The sequence below is a fragment of the Calypte anna genome, chromosome Z (genome assembly GCF_003957555.1).
Source record: "Calypte anna isolate BGI_N300 chromosome Z, bCalAnn1_v1.p, whole genome shotgun sequence".
Taxonomy (NCBI): domain Eukaryota; kingdom Metazoa; phylum Chordata; class Aves; order Apodiformes; family Trochilidae; genus Calypte; species Calypte anna.
In genome coordinates, this window is record NC_044274.1 from 51,055,206 (window position 1) to 51,082,315 (window position 27,110).

At 39.7% G+C, this 27,110-nt stretch overlaps 1 long non-coding RNA gene across 1 annotated transcript in view; it reads right to left on the reverse strand.

Moving 5' to 3' along the window:
• LOC115599945 overlaps window positions 1-26,792 on the reverse strand; it is a 98,890-nt gene extending 72,098 nt beyond the window's left edge. Inside the window, exon 1 of the long non-coding RNA XR_003988711.1 lies at window positions 26,675-26,792. This is a non-coding gene — a long non-coding RNA (uncharacterized LOC115599945). The remainder of the gene's footprint in view (window positions 1-26,674) is intronic.
• Between the last annotated feature and the right edge of the window lie 318 nt (window positions 26,793-27,110).

Genomic DNA, 27,110 nt, shown 5'->3' on the forward strand with positions numbered 1-27,110 from the left:
CAGACAGCAGAGATGCATGGGCCTAAGAGTGCAGTTGGAAAAGTCTAGAATTAACAGCAAATTAATTTTCTCACTATTAAGCAATGGAATAAGAGTTAAACCTCCCACAAAGGACAATTACATTTCAAATACCTGCTTCTCACATGTACCCAAATCTGCTTCTATAGTTAGTCACTTTCTTGTACTACACAGCTTTTTGTGAGCTTGTATCATACGGTTCATATACATAATATGCATAAGCCCTGTATTTTCCAGTAATTTTCCTGTATTTTCTAGTATTTCCTAAATAGTAGATTTTATTTTTAAAAAGACACTTCAATTGCTTTCTCATTCTGCAAAACGGGCTATATTCTACCCAGTAACAAATTCAAACTATAAAAGATTTATTTCCACTTCCTGGCAAGATTAACTGGGCTTAGTTGATGCAAACATATACTTCAAAGAAAATAAAGTCTTACGCAAGTGTTACAGTTTTTATTTTTTCTTTATATCAAGATCAACAGATCCACATTGGATGAATGAATGGGACCTGTGCCTCCAGGAAGCAGAGCAGAGCAAATGTGGTGTGGACTGACAGCACTCTGTTAATGGGCATCCTCCTTCTGTGTCTCTTTGTTTTCCTCTCTGCTTTTCTCCCTCTTCTGTGCTCCATCAGAGATTAGATACACTGACAACAAATAAAGAGGGTTTGAAAAAGAGAAGCTCACAATACTGAATTAGCACTTGATAGACAACTAGCTCCTTCTCAAGCTGAATGGATATGTTCCTAGAGGACTCGGTATTTATATTAAAACAAAAGCAGAACAAGTTTTCAAGTTAATAAAAGGGACTAAATGACCATGACAGTTACAAGGAATGCTTTCATGATTCAGAAACATTTATTTTTCCTAGGAAAGTTCTCAAATTCAATTAAAATCTGCCCGTGTAGATGCAGTAAACCTCAAGATACAACGAGACGTTTCAAAATAGTGTTGGGAAAAATTGAATCACAATCTAAAATCTGCAGTGCTGGAATAAAATTTGTACCTTAAGGAATCATTTGTTGCTCATATCTTTGCAAAGAATACTTTTCTTGCATGTGTAAGTCATTAATGTTGTGCTTCGTATGCTTAACATGGTATTTAACTGTTGGACTTTACATAAAGCAGTACTATAAAAACAGAGTTGGGGCCACCCTCCCAGCCCTCTCTTTTGTTCTGTTGTAACTGACAACTGAAATTATGAGACAAATTTTAAAAATCTTATGCAAATAGAGCTTTTTAAACAACCCCCAAAAAATTAGACAAAAAAAATCAAACCACCAGATCCCACTGTATCGTTACTCACAGGCTGGTCAAATGGGATTATCGTTAGCTGTTTCGAGATGCTAAGAGATCACAAACTCCTTGGCAGGACTCGTGACGTGTTCTGTACTTCCACCTGTCTGCAAGAATTGCTCTGCCTGTGGGCACTGTTACAGAAATACGGGTCCATCTTCCTTCACATAAACACAAGAAGTGTGTGGACAGTTCACAAAGCAACAGGAAACTTTTGACTGCCCTGGCAATAGCGAACCTCTCTGCAGAACAGGACTAACTGCAGGTTTCATAACAAGAAATGACAGTCAACAAGAACTGACATACTCACCAGCACCCTGAGTGCCCTTTGCCTGAGCCAGATCAGGAAGATCCCTTGAAACAGAAGTTATTCTCTAATGCCAACTAATGCAGAAGTGGATGATCCCCACAGAAGATGAAGACTCAGAAGGGACACATGCACAGTCACCTATAACTCAACTACTGAGTATGCCTCTGGAAGAAAACAAATATTTTCATAGGTCTCAAGAGGAGATGGGCTTTGTTTCTGTGATATCACTTAAACCTTGCTGCTGACAACTACATCTTCTGTTAATGTTTTTCTAGGGTGTAGCTTTGTACCTGGAAACATTCATCTTGGCACAGCCAGTGCCACGTCTCCCAGTTACTCCTCAATCCAGAGTACTATGGGGTCACAGCACCACAGCTCTCCTTGCATAAAGCACTACTTGAATTTCCAGGAATATACCAGCTTATTTACCTCTTTCCAAAACTAACATTGCTGCTACTGTAATCCTGGAAAAAGAGATACTCAGGGGGCAATCCAGCAATAAGGACAGAAGTTGTGAAAACAAAATGGCTTCCTTCCATCTGTGAAACATAACCACTGGGAAGGGTAAAGGGAGAATGCTTTGAAGAGGAATCTCCGCATCAAGAATTTATTTAGATGTGTCAGACAGACGGTGTCCTGCTGTGCTTGTCCCCAATTATCTGGAAGTAGAAATAAGATGGGGAGCAGATTGCAAAGCTTTGATCTCAAGTGGAGCAGGGCTGGTTTCATGGTATCAGTCATGTCACGGCCTCTACAGGCAGCCAAGGCTAAGATCTGTTCTAAAACTCTCGTACATCTTACAGTCTCCTATATAAACTGAGCTCCTTTGATCATATGATGAGTAGCCCATTTAGCACTCAAAAGGAAAGCATGTGGTCAAAGAAAGAGGCCTGCATGTTACCCCAGTGATGCAGTTTCAGGAGCAGCCAAACCAGCATAAAGGTTTCTTGCCACCTGATGAGGAGCATGACACGACCTCTGTCCTTCACCTGGCCACTTACTGCCATCTCCTTCCCTCCCTTATGCCAGCATGTGACAGACCATCCTAGCAAGACACTACATTTACATGCCTGGATATCTTTTCTCCTGAGCTAGTTTAGCATCAGGGAGAAGGGCTGGTCAGCTGCAGAACTATGCCATGCCCTCACTCAGGTCAGGGGGATCCAGATCCTGGGCTGCTCTGCAGACTAACGTCCTCAGTGGGAAAAGTGTTCATCTAGGGGATTTAAAAACATCTCTAACTTGCCCCACCTGTCAGGCCCACAAATGCGTAAGAAAAAATTGCTCCAGACATTTCTGCTTTCTATTATGACTGCAGTAGTGAACAACTATTCAACCTTGGTAACTGCTCATGCTAAGGCTTTCTGCAGTCATGGCAGAAGACAAACAGAAACCTTCAGATTTAGGAGAGATCTACCTGAGATTGTTATTAGCTTGCTCGTCTGTAATTAACTGACAGAAGGGTAAAACAGTCTAACATAAACAAAACCATTATCCTATTAACTAACACAAACACGGTTAAATTTGTAGCACAGTATTTCATTAAAACAAAATGTCTGCAAATCAAGTGACAGAGGCATGCAAGCGTTATGTGTTGTAAATACTTTTACACAGTCACGGTATCTTATGCAGTAACAAACAAATGGTTGCATTCTACAGAAGTGTGCTTAAAATCATCCCATTTTGGGGACAAAGGCACATTTCACAGTTTAGATAGAAACAGGATGCTTCCATGGAATGCTATACGTAGTGCTTGCCATCTTTACGTCTGAGAAAGCTAAGTTAGAAGTATACAATAATAACTGCTAGTGATTTACAAACCTACCTTTTTAGGATACTTAGTATAATAACAAAACACAAACCTGCATCTTTCACCTCCACTTTGCAATCATCCAGGATCTCCTAAATACCATACGTATTTTAAATAGCAGTTTAGAATGTAAGTGGCCTAAACTTAACCAGTTAACAAACTAATTGATCTGGACATATTTGAACACATATCTGATCCCTTGAAGTATGCACAAATGATAAAGCAATTCTATTGTGCAATTTTTAGATCTAGAGGGAGAACTGTTAAAAAACTGCCTTATTACCACAATCTTAAACATCAGCAGAAGTTCTTCAATGGTCAAATGGCGAAAAAGGCAAACAAAAATTATTTGCTTCATACAATCTGAATACTCCTGATTTTAAGGAGTATGCCAAAATTATGTCAGGGTACACTTGATAGTCAAGCTTCACTACTGCAAGTATGGATACCCTTGAAGCTAAATTCTCTCCTGATAAGAAACATCAAGAACTAGCCATTAGGGAAAACAGACCTTTATCCTTGTAAGTGATTACATAGTAAACCACAGTACTGGAGGAACAGCCTGTTACCTCCTGTTTATCCTGTTTCTAGATAAAGAATTTGTTTTTTCAGAAAATATTTCATCTTCATGCTTTTTTGTAAGAAGGATAATCGGCAAGCTCATCACTTAAGAGGGCAGAAATTAGAAAACAAACAAAGCCAAAACCCCTAAACTTTACCCTTTTATAAAAGGATTTTCCAAGCTTTGAAGAACACTACCTAGTTATCAAAAACCTAACACAAGCTGGTAGTATAAATACAATAGTTCTAGTAAGATAAGATAAAGACACAAAAATATTCCTGTAATTCTATAACAGAAATGTATACAGTCACACTGACAGAAAAACAAGCATAATAACAAAAATAGTTTAAGTAGGATATCAGCAGTCAGTTTAGCAATGGACATGCCATGAGGCAACCACTAGCCACAATTCAAAGGAGCTCAGAGACACTCTGTTGACTCCATCAAGATTCCTGAAATCTGCTTGCATTAGAATATTTTGGAAATGGTGAGATGTTTTAGTTCACTGGGTTAAAAGGCATCCCTTAGTTATATTCCTTTGAGATGATCAATATCCCAAATAAAAGGGAAAAATTACTCAAGAAAAGGCCATTCTGCATACTTTAGCATAGCCCCACATCTTTGTTCATATCCAAAACAAGACATACATTCCTAGAAAAATGTGTGTTTGTTTTTTTTAATGCATACAATCAGCCTTCTTACAAAAGAAAGAAAGAAAGAAGGAAACAAGCAAAAAACCAATTAAAAAAAAAACCAAACCCAAAAAACAAAAACCAAAACAAAAAGAAACCTAACTAACTGCTCTTTTTCCTGATCAGATATCAAATTAACCTCATTCTTTTCTTTCTGGTTTTTCTCTTTATTTCAAACTCCTATTACAAGTTGCAGAGAAAATTTATGAGGGGGCTGTAGTTTTAATTAGTCCTCATGTGGTCAAAATAGTGAAGCTCAGTTGCCAGTAAATGCAAGAGGATTTCAAAACAGTATTCAAGATATTTCAGATTTCAGATTTCAGATAAACATCCTTTAAAAATGATGGTTTAAAACCAAGTTAAAATACACATGTATTTTTGCATCTGTACATATGTCACCTACATCTATAGTAACCAAAGATCCATGGACCTTTAGTTTACTACATCAGTAAACTAAAGCATTTTCAACATTTTGGAATAAAAACAAACAAAACCCAAAACTAAAGAAAACAGAACACTTCTCTGGGAACAACATGAAATAAAATGAGATCCCACTATATTTCAGAAAAAGTCCTCTTAAACGCAACTGTTCAGTCAATAAACATTAGTCCTTTACATCAAGTGTAGGCTATAAATGATCAAGGATTAACAATTCCCACCACACTCCAGAGGGTCAGATAAAATCTATTGCTTCTTAATTTGCAGAATATTTAACCAGTCTGAATAATCATTGAAGGAGAAGTTAACCCATTTATTCCATGTGTTTAAACATTAACCATTTCAGTCTGCAGAAAGCATAAGCCAGTTAACCTTAACTGTTAGCAGTCTGTTTCCTTTGATGTGGAAATATATACAATAGCCACAAGCAAATGACAACATTTACACATAAGGTAACTTTTTAAGCTCTACATTAATTATAACTAGGAACCTGGTGGTCTGAATGCTATTTCAGATTCTTTATGATCCAAGAACGTAATTTAAACCAATTTTCTCAATTAAAGTCTTTACAATATAACCTGGAAAAAAAAATCCCTGAAAAATTTACCTAATGAAACATATGAAATCAACTACTGGATAAATCTAATTTTCTTAACTAGCAGAAAGCATTCTTCTCCTATAATTCTTCAGGAGAGTATACTCATGTTAGACAAAAATTATTTTTTTAGTTTTTAAAATCCGTTTCTCACAACCTCTTTGGAAAAAACAGTGTATGTTATAGCACAGGTCCAAGTAAACATTCTTAAGCAAGCACTAAAAGCAAAAGATACCCTAGGGAAAGATGTACTTTGCCTTTAATCCTAGAAAACCAAGATTACTTTCCTTTGATGTATGATAAAAAGCAGTAAGGAATAGTGAGTGGTAAATCTTCCACTGATTTTTACTGGAGCCATTGTTTTTTAGCTGGTTAGAAATAATCATGCCCTTTAACGTGAGGTATGTTTCACAGTGATAAACAAAGGATTCATCACGTCATATACTTCCAAAATATACTAGCAAATACTGCATAATTCCCTTTTTCTGGTGATACTGTGAGAGGCCTTCTCAAACACAGCTGGTAATTACATGTGTAAAGTTAAACATACAGTTGCTTATACTGGCACCTAAGATGAGAACTGGGAGGAAGTTGGCTTCTGAAACAGAACATCTACTGAGACAATGGGGCAGCCTCCAGCCAGCCTGCACACCTGCCTTGCAGCACTGACAGCTCAGCACTCAGCTTGGTTTGGCTGCAGAATTTCCTTCACCAGTGCCAAAACACAGGCACTCTTCACTTACAGAACTGTACCAAAAACCCAACACCTGCATTCATGACCAGTCACAGATAACAAACCCAAATTCACATTAAACTGTGAGATCTAGGGGATCCTTTACGCTCTCAAACTCTTTTGACCCTTTATATTGTTCATATTTTAAGTCACCAAAACTCAGGCATGCTTCTAAGCATAGGGAACAGAAATGGTAAACCCCCCACTTCCAGCAGCACTCCTGACTGCACACACCAGATACAGAGCTACACAAAATTTGGTTCCCCCAGACATTTTCTCCTTCCTCCTGGTTCTCTTAAAACCAGGCTTCTCTTAGAAGCCTCTCAAGCTTCAATAAGAGTGGAAAATCCTCCGGCTCCTCTCCCTTGGACAATCTGTGGTGAGGACACACCACTTGGAGGTGGTGACCCTAGACTGTAAAGAGATGTGAATATAGGTTGTCCATTCTTAGTGCAAGTACTCCAGCTACTAGGCAAAGGGAGGTGATGGCACTACCTCTAACCAATATGCTGTAGGACTAGGGGGCAGAACACAGATCTTCTACCTACATGTCCTCAGGAGAGGATTCCATGTTGGTAAAGATGATCAGAAACCACCAGGCAGGTAGACTGCACTCCAAACATAGGCAGGAGATAAGCAACACTTTCCACAGGCTAGTTCTGCAGACCTCACCATTCCCTTAGCAATTGGACTCTATAGACATTGCAGTCTCTAAGCTCAGGCAACATTATTTAAGTGCTTAATTTTTCAGCTCTGCATGGGATATGTGCAAGGAGCTGCTTTGAAATTGTACCCAGCATTTTTATGACAGTACGCTGGTATATCAATTTCTGGTAGAATTTTACAGCAAACCATTCTGAAAACAAATTTATGGAAGAAAAATTAGTCAAGGGAGAGAAATATTCGGTTTCCATTTACATGCATGACTCACTTTAATTATCATCCTGCAGGCAGATCTGTTAATTGCTAGAAACTGATTATTCACTCCTTTTCTTATTAACATGAACGAAAACTAAACCTTGCTTGGTATTCCTAACATTTCTACTTGATTGTGTATTTCCCCCTATATTCATTTTTGTTTTCACAAAATAATGACAAGTCTAGATTGCTCAAGAATTATTTTAAACTCCTTAACATCTGAAATCAATTAAATTAGCTAATAAAGTATTTGCTACCTATCTTTTGGCTAACAATCCAAATGTGTCTCTAGAAGTTTACATTTAAATCAATATATTACCTTATATAGCTATATAATTATATATTTCCTTACTGTAGCCTTCCAGTAGCGGGGGGCCTACAAGAAAGCTGGAAATGGACTTTTTGGGATGCCAAGGAAGAGATAGGACAAGGGGGAATGGATTCAAAGTAGAGGAGGGTAGATTTAGATTGGATATTAGGAAGAAGTTCTTCACCATGAGTGTGGTGAGACACTGGAACAGGCTGCCCAGAGAGGTGGTGGGAACTCTGTCCCTGGAAGTTTTTAAGGCCAGGCTGGAGAGGGCTCTGAGCAACCTGATCTAGTGGAAGGTGTCCCTGCCCATGGCTGGAACAGGATGATCTTAAAGGTCCCTTCAAACCCTGAAAAATTTATGAATCTATATTATGAATGCTTTATTTCACAGTGTAACTCAGTAGACAAGATTTTCTTTACAGGACTACATCAAAGTGAGGTTTAATTTTACTTTACTATACCATGAAGGAATAGTATACCATGGTATACCACAGCTAATATGGCAGGGGAAAAAAAAAAAACAAACCAAGAGGAATTTAGATTGCTTTTTTTGTTTGGGGGGTTTTGTTTGATTTTGGGTGGGTATTTTTGGTGAAACAAACTGAATGCCAGAAAGAAAAGACTTAATCAGGTAGAGCATTGGTATGCTGGCAAGTGCTCAACTGAGATAATGCCAAAACCAGCACCTATAACAGTCAAATAATGGGATTACAATGACAAAAGCTCCAAAAACGTGTCTTTCCTTCTGGCCTGAAGAAGTTGCGTATTGCAGCTGGGAAGACACCCTTTTTCAAAGAAATCAAACACACATGTTGGTGTTTCAGCCTGGAAATAAGACATGGCAGGTATAAATAAAACAGTCCCCCAGCTGCCATGGTTTATTACTGAAGAGCAATATATCTAGAGAAATTATTTGGGTTTACAGACATTCTCAATTACATTCAGGTCTTCAAGACTGTATCACTTCATACAAGAAAATTGTCAAAAAACCCCACATTCAAGCTTGTAAGGGGTAAAAACTCCGTGCCACAAGTTGCTGTCAACCTAAGCACTACTGTGGTCCATCTGGGCAGCTAACATAGCAATACTGCACTGATGTGTAGGTGACTACACTGCAGGAGGCACTATCCCATAACAAGCTCAACAGGTTAGAAAGCACACCCAGAGATGCTCTGCTTACCCACACTAACATGAAAGCAGAGCTCCAGCTCAGGCAGTTTCAATCACTGCTAACACTTCTGTTTGTTTACTTGCTTATTTTTGTTTGGTTGGGGTTTTTTGTTGTTTTTGTTTGGTTTGTGTCTTGTGGGGTTTCTTGAATTTGTTTTTATTTTTGTTTTGTTTACTTGTTTCTCTGTGTCCAGATACCCAGAGTTTATGCAATACCTCAAGGGACTTCAGTGTTCACAAGTACTCTATGGAACACAGATTAGCCCAGAATCTGATACATTAAAGCCATGATTTTGTCCAATGGCCTCTATGCAAACACACAGAGGTAGAAATATAGCTGATGTTCTGACCAGCAAATTAAATAAATTTGTACTGTATGGAACTAGAAGGAAGGACCGCTATGTAACTCAAGCCATACAACTTCCCTGAAATAATGCAGAGTTGAATTACAGTTTATTTTTCAGGGGAAAAAAAAATATAATCTATTCTAGAATTGCTCATAACTTTCTTAATCACACCCTAAACCAAAAAGAAAAAACACACTAGGGCATAGTTCTGAGTCCACTATGAATTTCTCTGTCTTTTCTCTGGTCATAGTCAACATCTTCTTTGATTCATGGACATTAGTAGGGTATTGCAGTAGCAGTTGTACCAGTGCCAAGTACACGATATAACTCCTATTCCTAGGCAAAGCACCTCATTTTTAATACCCAGGAACATCACTAATCTTTACTGGACATACTGGTACATTGAGAACTTGTGCTGAGCTGATTATCTGCTGGGACTCTATTCAGAGTTGCCATATATCACACAGGACATGCCTGTGGGAGTTCCTAATCTTTCCCATCAGAATGACTGACTTCAGAACTGCCACTAAGCAAACTTGGCTTACTAACCTATCCACATCACTATATCTTTCTGTTATTTGTCGTTCCACTAATTGCTGTATGTCATTGGCAGGGAAAGGAATTTTTTTTTTCACTATCAGTGGTTTTTCAGTTTGCATGGAATACTCTTTTTTTGTTACAACACAAACAAGAATTAATTGAGGAGAGTCCTAATCCTTCACTGCCCAGGAAGTTAGACAGACAGATCACAAGGTTACTTTCAGGCCTTGCAATCCCTGGTTTTGTGACTCCTCAGAGGTTGGGAGGGGTAATGTGATTTTTGTTTTACAGCAACAGTAAAAAGATCAGTGAAGAGTCAGCAGCTCACCTGCAAAGCCAGCTAAACAATGGCAACTCCTTATTTACAGTTATATTAGGGTCCTGTCATTTAGATAGGTCAAATCTGATCCTTTGATTTTGCTTTGTTATATTTTGTGAACAAATGCTGAAATGTTAAACACATAATCTAAGCTTAACATCTTTATCTATCACCTGAACTTGTAAAACCATTATCAAGTTAATTTTATGAGATATATTTTTCACAAACTCATACCAGTTAGTATTAGTTTTACACACTTCTTCCAGCATCTATTAATTCAATCCCAACATAGATAGCATGATATCCTACCCTAAAGACCATCTTTTTCAGCCGATCCCAGCACCTTTTCCCTCAGGAAGGCAGAGTGTGTTTTTCAATTAACACCCACTGCTTGAGGAGCAAAATAATGGTGCCTACCACAACCTGATGCAGAGGGTAAGGTTGAAGCTGATGTACCACTGCCCACCACCATCCATCTGCTCTTAAGCAGCAACTGATGAGGGCTGACAGCTGAGTCCTCTCCAGGAGCCTGTAACAAAACCCAGATCCAGCACACAAGTCTGTGTTGCACAACATTAAGTCATCACGTGTAATCTAATAAAATAGAGACAAAACACTTATGTCATATTACAATTCCTGAAACTTCTCCAGTAGTAAAAAAATAAAGTAAAAAATTAAAAAAAAAAAAATGCAGGGAAAAATGTAGATACAATGCCCTCAGTATTATTTAATAAACTCTAATTCCCTTTTTTTGTGTTTTTTTTTTTAAACCCCACAAATGGAAACTGTTCCCTGGAAGTGTATCGGACAAGTCAGAGGTAACTGTTACATAGGCTTGCCACATTTTAAGAACTGCAATTTGTGTCTGCAATGCTATAATGAATATATAAACAAAACAACTAAATAAACAGGCAAAATTAGGCTTCTGTAAGTGATTTGAAATTTATTTTCAAACCCAGTTTAACAGAGGGAAATTGTTATTCACCAAATACTAAGAAAGCCTGAACTCAGCTACATACATACAATCAATAACAGCCTATTCTGAACAAAATTACATATTTCCCAGGCTGTGTAAATTTGAAAGGCAGGGAAGCTCTGTGAAACTGGTTTAATGCAACAGTCAAAAGATGAGTGTTAGCTTTTCCCTCGACCATCATGAGACTAAAAGCCGATATGATATATGCAACAACTCCCATCTTCAGTATGGAAACGCCCATCTTCCCTGTTCATCTGATACTGTATAATGACCCTCTTGTACAGGACCCCTCTCTAAAGCTGCTGACATGCACTCTCAGCACTTTCTTCTTTTGTCAAAGTCAGAAAAAACTTTAAAAGAAAAGGGTAAAATGATGTGATTTATCCACAAGAAATATCAATATAAGCATGACAATTTCATTCACACCAATGACATTCCTAAAGGCAAATTTGTACTTCAGGATGAAAAAATAATAAAATTTCAAGAGTTCTCCATTAAACGTGGGAGACTGAAGAGATCTGGATGTGACAAGCTAGCAAAAAGTGCCACAAAGTGGAACCATATGCATGGAGCATATGAGTGTACATTACACACATGAAGAACGCATGTAAAATATATTAGCATACACAGCACATAGCTCAGCATGTGTTTCCTTGATAACAGTAATAGATCTCTTAAACAAATAACTCCTGTAACTGTAAATTGCACTGATTTCTTTCTCCGATGCTCACCATAAGCTTCATTAATTGACTAAAAGAATAAAAGAAGTTATTTGAGGAACTATGAGGGGAAGGAGATAAAATATTTCAAGGTACTAAAGTGATGATGCACTCTTTTGAACCAAGTATATTCACTTCAGCTGAAACAAGACAGATAGGTAAGAATAAAAACACATCTCAAAAATATCTATCACATTATTATAAAAATTAAATATTGTAAGAAATGCAACACACACCCCTTTACTTTTATCATATTTCCCAGACAATGCATTTTTAAAAAAATTTAGGTGTTCACATATATAAACAACTATCTATCCTGTGCTGAAACAAACCAATGCGTAGGTGGTAGATCTAGCTGAGCTGAGCAAAAACATTAGTACACAGACAAATAAGTGAAAGGGAGCCAAAATATCTTCCCTCTAAAGGCAGAAACTCATTTAAGCATATGAAAAAACATACTCATTAGGGAAAATAGTTTATCTTCTGTCTCTGAAAGGATATAATAAATAACAGACACATCCACAGTGTGGGCCACATCCAGGAAAATCTGTGAGGTCTCTTGGACCACACACGCCCTCCAGGAAGTTTGAAGTAGTAATGATGAAGCAACTAACCCACTCAGGGCAATACTCAGATCACTTACATATGACTAGAAAAGTAGAGAGAGACATTCACCAAATGGTTACCATCATCTCAAGCTCTACTACCACTGCCAGACTGACCACCAGCTATCCCAGGGATATCTGAGGATGCAGGAATAGTTACAGGCCTCTGCACAGGTTTACACCCCCAAATAATTCCAACACAGCAAAAGAAACAATTTCATTTTAAGATCAAGTCTTCTGTTGACTGTTTCATTTATCTTCTTAAAATTCAAGATGCAAAAGCTTTCAGAACTGCTGATATTTCTAAGCCACAATCAGCAATCATAGAAGTGGGTATGGATGAACTTGTGCCAGCCTATAAATTACAAACATTCAAAACCCATGAAAAAGGAATATGAAATTCAGCAGTGGCTTCTTCTCCAGATGGCTGACAGGTAAAGTATATCTGTCCATTTTAAAATTCAAATGTACCCCATGTTCAAAACAGAATAGATTACATAGGGGCCATAATCTGGTAGGAGGGAGCAACAACTGAATCATTTATTTCTCTGTGAGAGCAGACAAACTTCATAGAAAAAAGGAAAAAAAAACATCATACTTCTGCAGCATCAGAAGGTTTAGGCTGACTACAGCCAGATATATTTATCTTTCCCTTTAAATCTTTCTGTCAAATGAACACACACACACACACACACACAAATTTAAAAAATGAGACCTTATTGCTCTCTACTACTACATAAAAGGAGGAGGTTGTAGGGAGGTGGGTGCTGGTCTCTTCTCTCAAGTCAATAATGATAGGACTAGAGGAAATAGCCTGAAGATGCACCAGGGAAGGTTAACACTAGATCTGATAAATTCCTTACTGACAGAGTAGTTAGGTGTTGGAATGGGCTGCCCAGGGAGGTGCTGGAGTCACCATCCCTGGAGATATTTAAAAACTGTGTAGATGAGGCATTTCAGAACATGCTCTAGGGGGTCATATAGATATTGATATGCGTATTTTATTCTGGGGGATGTTGGCAGTTTAACCTGGTGATCTTAGAGGTCTTTTCCAGCTGTGACAATTCTGTGATTTTGTGAAAAAAAATAACCTAAAATAAAGTATGAAAAAAATCAAGATTAAAAACTTAGAACATGCATCGGCCTCTACTCACTAGGGGCAATGCTGAGCAGCAATCTTCATTCCTCTCTGTTTATAAACAAAGACTTTTACTACATTACTGAACCATAAATGGAGTAACAGCATGCGCATGTTAAAAACAAAATAAATATTCAATTTGAACTAGTTCACTGCAGAGCTGCTAGGATATATAACTCATCCAGGGTCAAGTAATCTATAATTACCAGAATGGTAGTGTTCAACAAAGAGGAAGCTGACAGTTGCAAATAGTAGACAGATATGGTAGGTGGACGTATTTATAATTTTTTGAACAGGACACTAGTTTCACTGCAAGATCAGCAGACAGTCTGTTTCTATCATCTGGTAATCAGGTAAACACAGATTAAGCAGCACGCTGTTCGCTTCTCATAAGTGAAATTGAGGCGTCTGTGGCAATCCAAAGACAACAGAGTGCTGACTGCCCTGATGAAGGAAGCTCATGGGAAGCAGAGAGATGAGGGTTTTGCCAGGAGGAGTCCAGAGTCGGTCTGCTGGGTCCTTGCTTCCACCCGAGTGTAGTAACTTGGACCTTGTGCCTGGTACTCCTTTGGAAGGACAATACCCTGCTCACTGGACTCCTCCAAACCTCTGTAAATGTGAAGCCAGTGTTACTATTTCATGCAATGTTTTACCTATTCTTATCAATTTCAGTTCCTTCAGAAATAAGTTGATATGCTTGCTTCCTCTCTGAATAAGGAGACACATAATGATGTTTTGAGCTTCTGATGGCTTGCAGGAAACCATGGGAACTACCACTAAAAACAAAATACAGGCTTCTAAAAAAGAAATGGGAAAAAAGCTTTGTATTTTTGAGAGTTTGACTAAGGAAGGGCCCATAAGTCAACCACAAGAATAAGTAGCAGATACTTTTGTTTCCCCCTGGAGCTCTAAGAGATTCATGATGATACTCATTGGACTGAACTGTCCATTCTTCATTTACCAGACCAATGTCTTCCTAAAATGGGCCATTAGGTCCAAGAATTTTATATATAAAATGGAGTATATTACATGTGTCTGCAAAGGTGGCTACATATCTACTACTTTCCTCAGATGATGAATGATGCCTCAGTCCAGACAAACGCTGGTCTGATGCACTGGATTTTAATTAACCAGAGCTTATAAATAACCACTGATATTTTCAGATTCAGAAAAAACACAGGTGACTAATGACAGCATTGATTTTGATCAGTTTTTGTCTTTGTTCAGTCTTCCCAGTAGAAGACAGCACACTGGAGACTCATTTGTTTTCCAAAGTACCTGGCTTGCTTGATGCAAATCTGAACTGTTCATGCTCAGTGAAACTAAACTAAAAAAAAACCAAAAAACGTTACACTCAATAAACCAATATATTCTATTTAGTCACAAGAGCAAGCATAAATGGAAAGTGAAGCAATAAACACCAGTGCCTGCAAATGTAGACTCCCTTGGCAGAGGACTCTTCAATGATAGATAAGGATTCAGATTAAAAATGTCTAATAGGAGATGTGCTAATTGGGTATTATTTTTTACAGCAATGCTAAAACTTCTTGTGCATTTAAAACAATATCTGACACCTTTAGGAATTATATAATATAGAATGAAGAATAGTATCTGGCAATTTAAAGATATGTCTGTCAGATATATCTGTCAAAAGATATGTCTTATTATTATTTAGAATCATAAAATCATTGAGGTTGGAAAAGACCTCTAAGATCATCAGGTACAACTGTCCACCCTACAACCCCTAGCCACTAAACAATCCACTGTAGCTCTTCATCTACATCTCCAGGGATGGAGCTCCCACGCCTCAGCAAAGGCATTAGATTTATCATCATCCTGAGGCATGATTTATTATCATCATCATGATGTTCAAAACTTTAATCATGACTATTGCAGGAGGTGAGTAGTAAAGTCTTCTCTGGATTATCATTTAAATTAATTATCTCCCTTCCATGATCTAATTTAAAATAAGTCTTTAACATGGTGGGGTTACATAAAAACTTCAAAGAAGAATCATTATCAGAGATGCAAGGTCTGAGGTCAACAATCAGTTGATTGACTGATTACTAAGTACATGCTTTTTTTTTTTTTCGTTTCTTTTGCAGTATAACTCAACAGCAAAAGGCTAGATGAAGAAAAAAACATTAAAAATATTTTCTTAGGACTTTTTTCACAGATAGTATCTCAAGTATGAGACACTCAGATGTATTCCCTGATTTTTACACCATTCTTTAACTAAAAAGCAGGCTTTGATACCTAAACAGTAGCTTCATGTCACCTGACACACTCCTCAGAACAGTCAGTTTATGACATAGCTGAACTTTCCTCTGTCCATATAGGATAGTTGTTTCAGTCCGAAGACCTGGATGACTTTCCTGTCTAAACAGAAAATTTCTCTTCCTTTAACAATTCCAAAATACTCAGCTGCGGTGCTGTTTACTATGACTAATTGCATTTGGAACAGCTTTAATAAATCTTCACAGAGGAGAATTGTATTTGCTGCATGTAGATGCACCACCAGTTCAAATTTGCAAATACCAGATATTATGATATTTCTACATTAACACAGGAATACTTTTGCGTTTTCCTACAGTTTATTCTTAAGGTAGTCACAAAACAACTCTGCTGTAGTAACACTAACACTCAGTGTACAGAGATCAAAGTAGCTCCAACAACAACAAAACAGCACTTAGCTATTTACAACAAACTTCAATAGTCTCACCTACACAAATCCATATTCTGCCTTTCCTTCCTCACCTGCAAAGCCACATACTTCAATAAAGCCCCCTTTGGTAAGTAAGCTGTACGGATCTCCAATATAGTCAATCTACTATGATTGACTAGATGTGGGAACAGGCTGTAAAAGCTCAGCAATAAACATCTGAATACCTTGCACAATCCTTGCCTCTTTAGCCCAGCCTCCATTGCAGCCACACAGGATGACAAGAGAACCAAACCGCCAGGAACATGGAATAGTCAAACACTTTGTACAAAAAAACCCACTATGGCAGTAAAATCACCAAACAGGCTTTCCATCTCCAGGCCAAGGTACTTTTCCTCATACCTTGGACCAGAGAGAGAAGACAGGTAAGATTTTTTATGTGCTATTAAAAGAACAGAGGTGGCCAGAAATGCAAAAGCCCACAGATATAGTCTGGAGTGAAATGTATCTCAGAACCACTTTGGAAAACTCAGGAAAAGTGTGCTATATATAATAATGCATGACAGAAAAGTAAGGAATGCTTGTGCAACACATGGATGTGTCCTAATAAATGCCAGATTACCACATTACCATTTGTATGATAATCACACAATACAAATTTACCTCCAAGCAGGTGTGAACACAATTGCATTTCTGTCAAGTTTGCCACAGCACAGGATGCTGCATTTCACCCTGACTTTACACAACTGAAGGAGAATGAACAATACCTGATCTGGCATTGTCAGAGTCATACAGAGATGAACAACATCTGACAGAGCAGAAAATGGACTAGTACAAGCTTAACATTAAATTTAGGCTGACAAGGTATATTTATGCAAGACATTTGCATCTTGTGGTTATGCATTTTTGATCTGCTGGTGAGTCCCCTTAAAGACTGAATAAACACACTAAATCAATACAATATATCAGTATCTGTAGAATAGTAAATAAGAATAGCATCCTCTATGATTCTCTGTCCCAGTCATAGATCTAGGAGTTTTCAGTCTTTAACTCTGCAGGGAAATTCACATATTTTGTGTTCACATCTTCTCCCCATAGAAGGGGCAAGTGCAAAGAAACTAAAATCTTCCATACTAAATACAGTTTCACATACATGTAGGAGAAAATAAATCAGAAAAGCCATGTCAGGATTACAGACATAGCTGCTTAGATTCCCTAAATGAGACAGTATGTATTATCTCATCTGGCAGTTGAGCATGACTGAAATGAAACATAATTTGTAGTTGACGCCAACTGGCAGGAGACAGACAAATGTTCATGGTAACTTTTATGTTTTGTTTAAAAATGTGCTTCTGTCTTAAATTATAAGGAGAATGAATAGGAGGCTTTCGGTCTACAAATTACAAGATTTGCAGATGCTACCCTCAGTTGCTAACTCAGAAAAATATGTCTTGAGTTTTTACAATTTAAAAAGACAAATCTAAAATTATGCCAGGTCAATCCCCTACCCAGAACCCCCGTTTCCAAGAGCAGCCAAAAGCAGATGTCTGGGGAAGACGATAAGAATAGTGTAAGCGTTTAGTCATACTTTCCCCAAATACTCTCCAGTCTCCAATAATTTGCAGCTCAGGGACCTTGAAAGCCAGAGGTCATGCTTATGTATTTAAAAATTCCCTACAGACGTCTTCTTTCATTCATTTGGTCCAGATTCCCTTTGAATCAGTATAAATTTTCAGTATTCACCACATCCTGTGGAGTTAATAACATATGCATTAAACAAGTAGTGTTTTTGCTGTTCCAAACCCAACACCTGTTAGTACAATTTCCATGCCCATTAGCTCTTGCATTAGGAGAGATAACAAACAACTGATCTGTATCAGCCTCTCCATGCCATTCATGTTTTTATAAAACATCACTGCATCCCCAGTTGTCTCTCCTCCCCACCATTCTAACTGGTTTTTGTATGGATGGTGTTACGTAACTGGTTGTCTTTGTGGCACTCTCTTCTGGGTCTTTTCCTGCTCTCTTGGATCCTTTTTCAGATGACAGTCAAGAAATGCACACAATAGTCAAGATATGGATACACTATCAACACAGATGCATGTGGATTTCTGCTCTATTCCTTTAAAACAGAATTATAAAACCTCAGCTTTCTAACATAAGTTTGACTTTTTTGACTGTGACATACTTGTGGAACCATCTGTTACAAATCTATGATCTCTGTTATATCCAAGGGTTAGGAGTCAGCTCAGAGCTCATCACTCTGTAGGCAAAGGTAGGTCTGCTCTTCCTGTCCCCTGATATTTCATCAGTTTTTCCTCAACACTGAGTGGAGTATACTGTTTTATTATTTTGTTCCTTGGTCTTAAATGGTTCTGCAGGTGTTTACCACCCTGAATAACAGCAGCACATGCAAACTCTATAGTCCTTTCTTCTTAATCATGTATGAACAAATTAACAGCAGAAGCACTGAAACAGATCCATGTGCACCTCCACTGGTAATTTTTCTCCAGTGTGACAACAAACCATTTATGCCTACCTTTGGTTTTCTGCTTTCTCATCCATGTAAGAACCTTTTCCACCCAGCTTGCTTTCTTTAAGACCTTTTCTGAAATCTATGAAGACTAAAAATAAAGCTTGATCTCCACCATCTATATGCCTCTAGGTTTATGAAGTTTTATTTTCACTTCAAAAAGTGAAAGTGTTATCTCATTCCCAACTATAACAGTGTCCACTATGCCTATTCCCTGGTACATGTGTATTACAGACTGCTGGCATGCTGCTTTGTAGTTCCTAAATGTCCACTGAAAGCCCACTAAAATTGCCATGAATTTAACATTTTCAGCCATTAACAGCACGATTAGGAGTTATTTAATTTCTGAGTCAATGTGAATATGGCAACTGTTTTTGTTAATTTTTGTCAATTCTTCCCCAGCTACTGTGGACATTTCCATTTGAGACTCCGTCTCTAATGAGTCTCCCACAAAAAGGAACTCCTGTGCAGAAACCTCCATCAATTTCTTCAACCATGAAAAGAAAAATGTGCACTTGGCTTCCCTACTATGGCCTTACCTTACCAGAATCATCCTCTTATCACCCAGTATTATGCTAGTCCTACAGTCTCTATGTGGCAGACTTCCTGCTCCTTGACTTACTCCTCAAATTCTTTAGCATCAGCATGAATTGCTTTCCACAGGACTACAAGGAGTATGGGGAATTGTTTTTTCCAGATTCCTAAATATGCATAGCTAATTTAAAAAATTTTCTCTGCTTTACACATTCTCCCCTGAAAAGAACCAGTGAAAGCAGAAAAAAGGAAACTTAGTAAAAAATTTATTCCATTTCAAGGTAAAATGTTTGAGGGATATTTGTTTCGGTATTTACAGGATCTGTACGATATTATAAAGTAAGCTATTCCATTGCCAGACAATGTTAATCTAGAAAAGGTAGTATGTTTACTGGAGGAAAAGATGGCAATTCAAAGCTACGAACTGGAGAAATTATTGGAAAATATAGTGTCATCTTCAGTTAGAGCATGTATGAGATTATACAGTTAAGCAAAAATAACCAGCTATAAAACAATCAGTGAAAACAATGTCTTAGGACATGTGTCCTTGCATGAGGATCTGGTGGATCACAGCCTACAAAAAAGTCACAGTGCTGCAAAAGACGTATATTGTGTCAGCAAGTATGAAGAGAATCCCATTCCATTTTATCCAACATTAAAGACTCAAGTGGAATACAGTCATAACTTGAAAGAACAAAACAGATAAACAGATGTACAATAATGGAAGATGAGGAGGAGTGGGAGAGGGAGAAAAAGGGTGTACACAGAACAGGACCTGGGAGTTTCCAATATAGAGCTTAAAGAAAGAGTTAAGAAGAAACATAATAAAACATATTGTAAGAGGAAAAATAATAATTTGCTGAGGCAGATGAATGGACTAGCTTACTTCATAAGGCTCCCTGTTACTTGAGGAAGAATTTCTTCTTTTCAACCATTTAAAAAAAAATAAATAAACAGATAGAATATATGTTTATATATACAAAAATAAATAAAATAAATGTATGTATGCATGTATATATGTATACGGGGGGCTGGGTGTGTTACAGGGCTGCCTTGGAAAAACTGAGGTTAAAACAACCCATTCACACATAAATTACTCATCCAGACCCTTTTCCTCCCAACCCCAAGAATCCTGTGGAAAGAAAGGAAGACTAGCAGCCAAATGCTGGAGAAATTATGCTGAAAGCATGGACCTCTCTATCCTCCCCCAGACATTCTTTAAACGTGGCTTGGAAACAGATGCATACTCTTCAGAGTACACTGGATACGTGCATTTGCAGTGCTCCTGATGCAACCTGAAAGTAACACATTGCATATCTACAAAGCAAAGTGTGCAATGGAAAAAACTAAGCAACCTCTGCTGGCACGGGCTGGTCAAGCACCAAAGACACACAGTGTTCCTAAGGCACTCTCTTAGACTGGACTTTTGCTCACATTAACGTGTCCCGTTCTCTCATTGAGCAAGCTCAACCAAGGCTGGGTACTTCTGTACTACAAATATGAGTATGATGAAAGGCAAACTCTGATTCAAGCTGTTGTGGTTGTCATGGAATGTAGTCAGGATCACTTAGATACAAAGAGTGGCTGAAGGTAATTACACTGATTTTATGCAGTCATGATCATGACTAATGACTGAATACACGTGTATGCACAACATAAACCTCATGCACATTTCTTCAAACTGGATACCTCTGCTAAATTATATAGCATCAGAGCAATCAGCTGGGCAGTCTGTGGAAAATCTTGCATGCCAGCTGTCATGTACTATGTCTGTCAGTAGCTTAAAGAAAACCTAAAACAGAGAGATAAATTAGATTTTTGTTAACTCTTGAAAGGTAAGCCATACCATAGCAACACTCTGAAGAAAAATCAATGCAGAAGAAGAGAGGAGACATAACATTGTATGACACTTCATATTGAGCATAAACCTGCAATTTCATTATCATGCCAAACTTGGCGCACCCCTCAATGTTGAACGGATAAGTTCAAACCATTTTCTAAAAGCACATAAACAAATCTACAAACATGACTGAAATTTAAAAAAATATTTTAAATACTTAGATGAGAACTTATATTTGAAATGTTCTTGTAGACTTGCCTGTGCAGAATGATGCTTAGGTTTTATCAGGTATCTGTTCTGAAATGGTTAAAATTTTTTAAATTGTCATGATGACCACATACACATGAAAGTTCAACAAAATCTCTGAAAAACCTGTTTACAATGATCCCAGCCATAAGACTTGCAAGCTGAAATTCACTGACCCATGTAAACCAATCTGGCATCCAGGTAATCTTCTGGTGAATACTGCTGCAAAATCGATAAACACCAACAGGCAATCTCAATGGTAGATCAAATACAGAGACTGAATTTAGCCTCCCACATCACAGGTGATTCCTTCCAAAAAGGCTTAAGGGCTGATGCCTAAAAGCTGAAGCAAGAAAGTTCTGCCACAGCTACCCAAAGTCTCAGCTACCCTGAGAAGCTACACTGCATAAATGAAGTTAATTTAAAAACTGCATGGCTTTTAATAAACCAGCACAACAGTGAGTTCAGACCAGGCCCATGTTATAAATGCTATGATTAAGACATTGGATATTTCTACTAGAAGTAAACTTAAGAAATTTTTTCGAAAGCACCATACAATCTATTTGTGATCAAAAAAAATCCCGCAAGATTAAAAGGCCAACAACCTGCAGTCAAACTTTAAATAAATAACGATTGTACTATTAAAGACCATTATACATTTTTATCTACAAAACTTACTGTTGTTCATCGAAACAGAGGAACAGCATTAATACTATTATTGGTGAATTATCATGAACAATACATGAAAATACACGCAGCAGTCACATAGTCAGGTATTAGGAAACAAGGTCTATTAGTGAACTGTAAAGATAATTCAAACGCAAGATATTTTCATTGGGAAGATGTTCCGTATCATGTATAAAACATGAATCTAACAATATTTTCACAGTCTTTAAAATAATAAGACAATCATTCAAAGTCGAGCATTGGCAACAATGACAAAGGTGACAATGCAGCTGCTTCAGCAATCCTTTCTGAGCACTAGAAGACATATAAAGGTGAAAATTAAAACAGCCAAAAATAAGGTTTCCCTGGGTTCACTTATCATAGTCCTCTCACTGGCCTCAACAAAATACGATGCCTTCTACAAGACATTTTTTCCTTCTTTTTATAGTACTTAATTTTCATGGTCTAGCATTTAGTTTCCAGGCTTTCAGTCTGGGCCTCAAAGAAACCCTCAAGAGGAAACCCCAACCAACAACATTTAAACCAAGTGTCACTGCAGAACTCTGTTCAAGCAGCTATGTCTTAAACATTCCAGATTCTTCTTTGAAGAAGACTGTGTAAATTTACTTACACAGACCAGGAAAACTGGAGAAATTAATACTCAGCAACAGATCTGGATTTTGTTTTACAATATTAATAGTTATTACATACAATGAATCTGAAACTGGCTCCTATTGATTGTTTGAACAGCACAACAGTCTCTGTCTTCTGCCATGATTTATTTGGTCATGGAAAAGGTAATTTCCCAACTGCTATATATATTCCCTGAGCTCAGAACTTCATATGTATTCTTGATCCACTCACACAGATTGTGCAAATTTGCAGTTATTTGCTTGCTATTTTAACAAATTTATAAGTTAAGTGTATTTTAAATGTTTTTTGTTTTCTTTGGAATCAGTCTTCCCCAGAATTATCTTCTAGGAAAATATTTCTAGAAAAATTGATTATTCTCTGATTAACTGGTGTCGAAATGCTTATCTGTGGTTTATGTCTGAGCTCCTAAGGTCTAAACAAAGGGAGAATCAAAAGCAATTTAAAACATTTAAGATCTCCAATCTGCAGAAAGATATTTTCAAGAATGCATTAAGTACATTTAGTAATACAACATGACAATGACTGAAACTATTTGCTTTACTTAGAAGACTGTTTAAAAATAAAATAATGGAACTGTTGTTTACACAGCTTTTAGAGCATGACCCTACCTCTCAGTAATGCTAGAAGAGAAGTGATAACAACACTAGTTTCTTTTTATCTGAGCTTTACAAAGGTCCTACATTCAGCTTCATTCTGGTTTATCTGTGTGTCAGACCATGATTCTAGAAGAAAATATCCAGTTAGTTCCACATTTCCAGGAAACATCTTAGGCACCACCACCCAGGAGAATCCTGTCAATTTTTTTAAAGTTGGAAAACCAGAAGTGAAAAATAATGCAAGCAAAAAATCTTTGGCATCACTTTAACAGACTTGTCAGCTTTAATCACATCAATTGTCTCTGCATCAAATAAAGGGCTCTGAGAGCCAGTAACACCTTCCAGATGCTGACCACCTCTGCCCTTGTTCCCAAGTTAGTTCAAAATGTTAACACCCCAAATGATTTATCCGCTAGACAGAAATCAGAAAAATGGGAACTGTTGTGAGGGAAGGCAGGGAATGGTAAAACACAAACTGGCAAACAGAAGACAAAGAAAGCCCCTGTACATGGGGAAAGAAGAAACAGGGAGACAAAATGGCTCCTCTCATTGCCTAAAGCCACTAGCAGTTCAGAAACTGATCATGGGTCTCCTCCCTGCAGGATGGATGGTGTGAAGGCTGAGCTCAACAAGAACGTCCATGTGTGCTTGTGCCTGCACACACACACATGTGCATAGGAAGCAAGGAAAGTCAGGGACAACAGAGCAGCCATCCTCAACCCCTTTCAAGCTTCAAAAAACATCTCTGGGACTGCTGCATGGTGATGGGGAAACCCCTTGCTTCAGTGGCTGCTATTTCTACATGAATAGACTTTTTTCTTTTCCTCTTGTAATGACTTGATTTTAAGATGCTGAGGGTGAAATTCCCAGAAACTGGTTGCTGTCTGAACGTTCCATCAGCTAGGAGCTGCCATCCCACATTTGACTATCCCCACATCACAGCCAAAGCTTGTCTTTTTACAGGGGAGCCTTCCAATGGTAATCAGGATGAAACAAAGATGAAGCTTCTTAAAATACAAATTTTTATGCCTAACAATTGTGTTCTTCACATCACTCAAAAAAAGTAATTTCTTCTCCTTTCCATAATTATTATTTAAACAATAATGTCTACACTACGTAAAATAAAATATTGGATTTCTTGCCTGGTCCCAGCCATACAGCCACCTGCAGCCCAACCAGGTTCTGCTGATGCAATACAATATAGCACTTAATAAGTCATTGTCCTGCTATATCACAGAACACCACTAGCAATTTTCACAGCTGCAAGCTAGAACATGAAGAAGGATCACAGCAATTACTAGCTTCCTTTCAGTCTTTGCCAGCAGTATTCCTGATCCAAACTTAAGAGTGCAGCACAATCAAAACTGACTTAGAAGATGCGGAGGAATATGTTTTGATTAGGTAAAAAAAAATTACTATAACATTCTTATACAGAAATGCTGTGTCCAGTCCCAGTGATTTATACTTTTAAAAGCAAATGACATACTACTGTGATTTGTCTGACAGTAGGGTACATCATTAACCAATCATTTCCCAGATTACATAATAAAACAGATGATTAATTAAAAAAAATAAATTAAAAATATATATTTGTAAAGTAGGCATGTCTGGCATATGGATTAAATCCACTGCTGCAATGTGATTAAAGCTGTAGTGGCTGCAAATAGGATATGCTATGAAAATCAAGGAATGGTCCCATGAAACTGTGTTTGAGATAAAATTCTCTTATTAAGAACTGCCCTAACAGAGCAGACTGCCAGCCTGTCTATACCCTGCACCCAGCAACATGTGCACATAGTGGACACACAGAAAATACTCAAGTGCTTAAGACTGGTTGGGATTACATTTTTGCAGTATGATTTATTGAAAAGAATAAACTGGAACACTGATCTTAGCGTCACTAAAACTTTGTAACGGGCCACCCTTTGCCAGGAGTATCTACTTAGGCCTTGGTGACTTATAGCTCTAACAAGGAGCTGTGACCAAAGAAACCCCTGAAAAGCAAGGGGTCTCACTGCAGATGTGATTTTGTGCAGCCACTGCAGGGATGAGGACTGAGCAGAAATTTTTATTAGGATAACTGTAACAGTCCCTAGGAACGTTTCCCTCCAAGATGTTAAATAGCACATGTAGTTTTTTCTTCAACTTGTGGTCAGCTGGGCCTTTCCTTTTACATTTTTTTTTTCATTTATTTCTAATAACAGCCCCCTCATCAGGATGCTCACACTCGTCTGAACACTTGACTCGGTGTAAACTTAGACTTACTGTGATGGTGCAGAGCAGCTACTCTGCCACCGTGTACTGCCAGAGCACACACTTGTCTGAACGCAGCACTGCCCGACCATTTTTTTACATGATGCTGGTCCAAAACACCCGTAATTTCTGGGTTAGGGCACCCAATCTCAGTGGTGTTTTAGGACCACTCCTTCCGAGCAACACCTAAACTACCAACAAACCTTCACGGGCAATTCGTGCCTCTTCCTGAAGGACACTAAGAAACAGGACACTCTCCCCACTCCCCCCCCCCCCCCCAAAATTTGAGCTCAGGAAGGCGAGGGAAAGGAAGAACACACCGCTGGTGAGAAGACGCGAAGGTGTGCTTTGAACCCTCCTCCCCCCACATGCGGCTCGCTGAGCAGAGAGCGGCTCCCGCCCGCCCTCCCCGGCCAAGGCCGCAGGTGCTGAGGCCGGTGGGTGCAGGCCCGGCTGGGGCCAGCCCAGCTCCCGCTGCCTCCCTTCCCCATTCTCCCTATACAGCACGAAACTGCCACGGGACCCTCCGGCGGGCGTCTCCCGGCCGCTCCGCTCCGCCCGCCCCGGGCCTCCCCGTTCCCGCCCCGCTCCTTACGGCGTTTCCCGCAGAAACGGAACAGGAGGGAGTGCGGTAGCCCCCGCCGCCCTCCCCGCCAAGACTGACACCCCGGCGGCACCGGCTCCCGCTCCATGTTACATGTGCTCGACCGCTACGTTTGCGCGGGGCACCCCCGCTTAGCGCCGCCGTGCCCCCGCCCAGTGCCGGGCGGCGGGAGCAGCGTCCCGCCGGGGCTGGCTGCTCGGCGGCACCTCCACATTGGAGGGACGGAGGGAGAGAGACAGCCCGGCAGCTCCAGGCGACACCGTCGCCCGCCGGGTCGTGCCCTGGTTCCCCGCCGCCCCGCGAGGAAGGTGCGAGCGGGTCCCCCCCCTCCCCACCGCTCTCCCGGAGGACACAGGGCAGCTCTCGTCGGAGCCACAGCCCGGTAGCAGCCGTTACCTCCGCGCCGTGCCCCGTGCCCCGTCCCCCAGCGGCGGTTTCCCGGCCCGTCCTGCAGCTACCACCCCGGCTCCAGAGGAGCTGCAGCCCAGCCGCCACACGGGCAATGAATGGAAAGGCGCCCAGCCGTCCCCGTCCGCCCTCCCTCCGTCTCTCCTCCCCCTCACAACTTCAGCGGCGCCGCCTCACCTCCGCCGGGCAGTGGCGGCTCCTCCGCTCTGGGTCTCCGCTCCCGCCGCCTCCGGCCCGCGCCGGGCTCACCCTCCCCCGCTCCCGACGCGACCATGCACCAAGGGAGGAGAAATGAGGACTTCGGCGAGTACCGACCCGGCCACCCCCAGCCGGAGGAAGGGAGGGAGCCGCGGCGAGGGGCGGGGTGGGACGGGACGCTGCCGCCCTGCCCGGCCCGGGACCGGCCCCCTCGCACTGACGTCTCCCGCTCTCACACCGCCGGCCGCGGCGGGGTGCCCCTGCCAGAGGTGGGGTGTGAGCCCGCAGCCGAGCCGTGCGGGAGGGGAGCGAGGGGGGGGGTGGGTTTCGTCTGATTCGCTCAGGGCCCAGCCGGCAGCCGTCGCTGCTGGGCGAGCACCCGGTACGTCGGCCACTGGCGGCCCTGTGTGCCCCT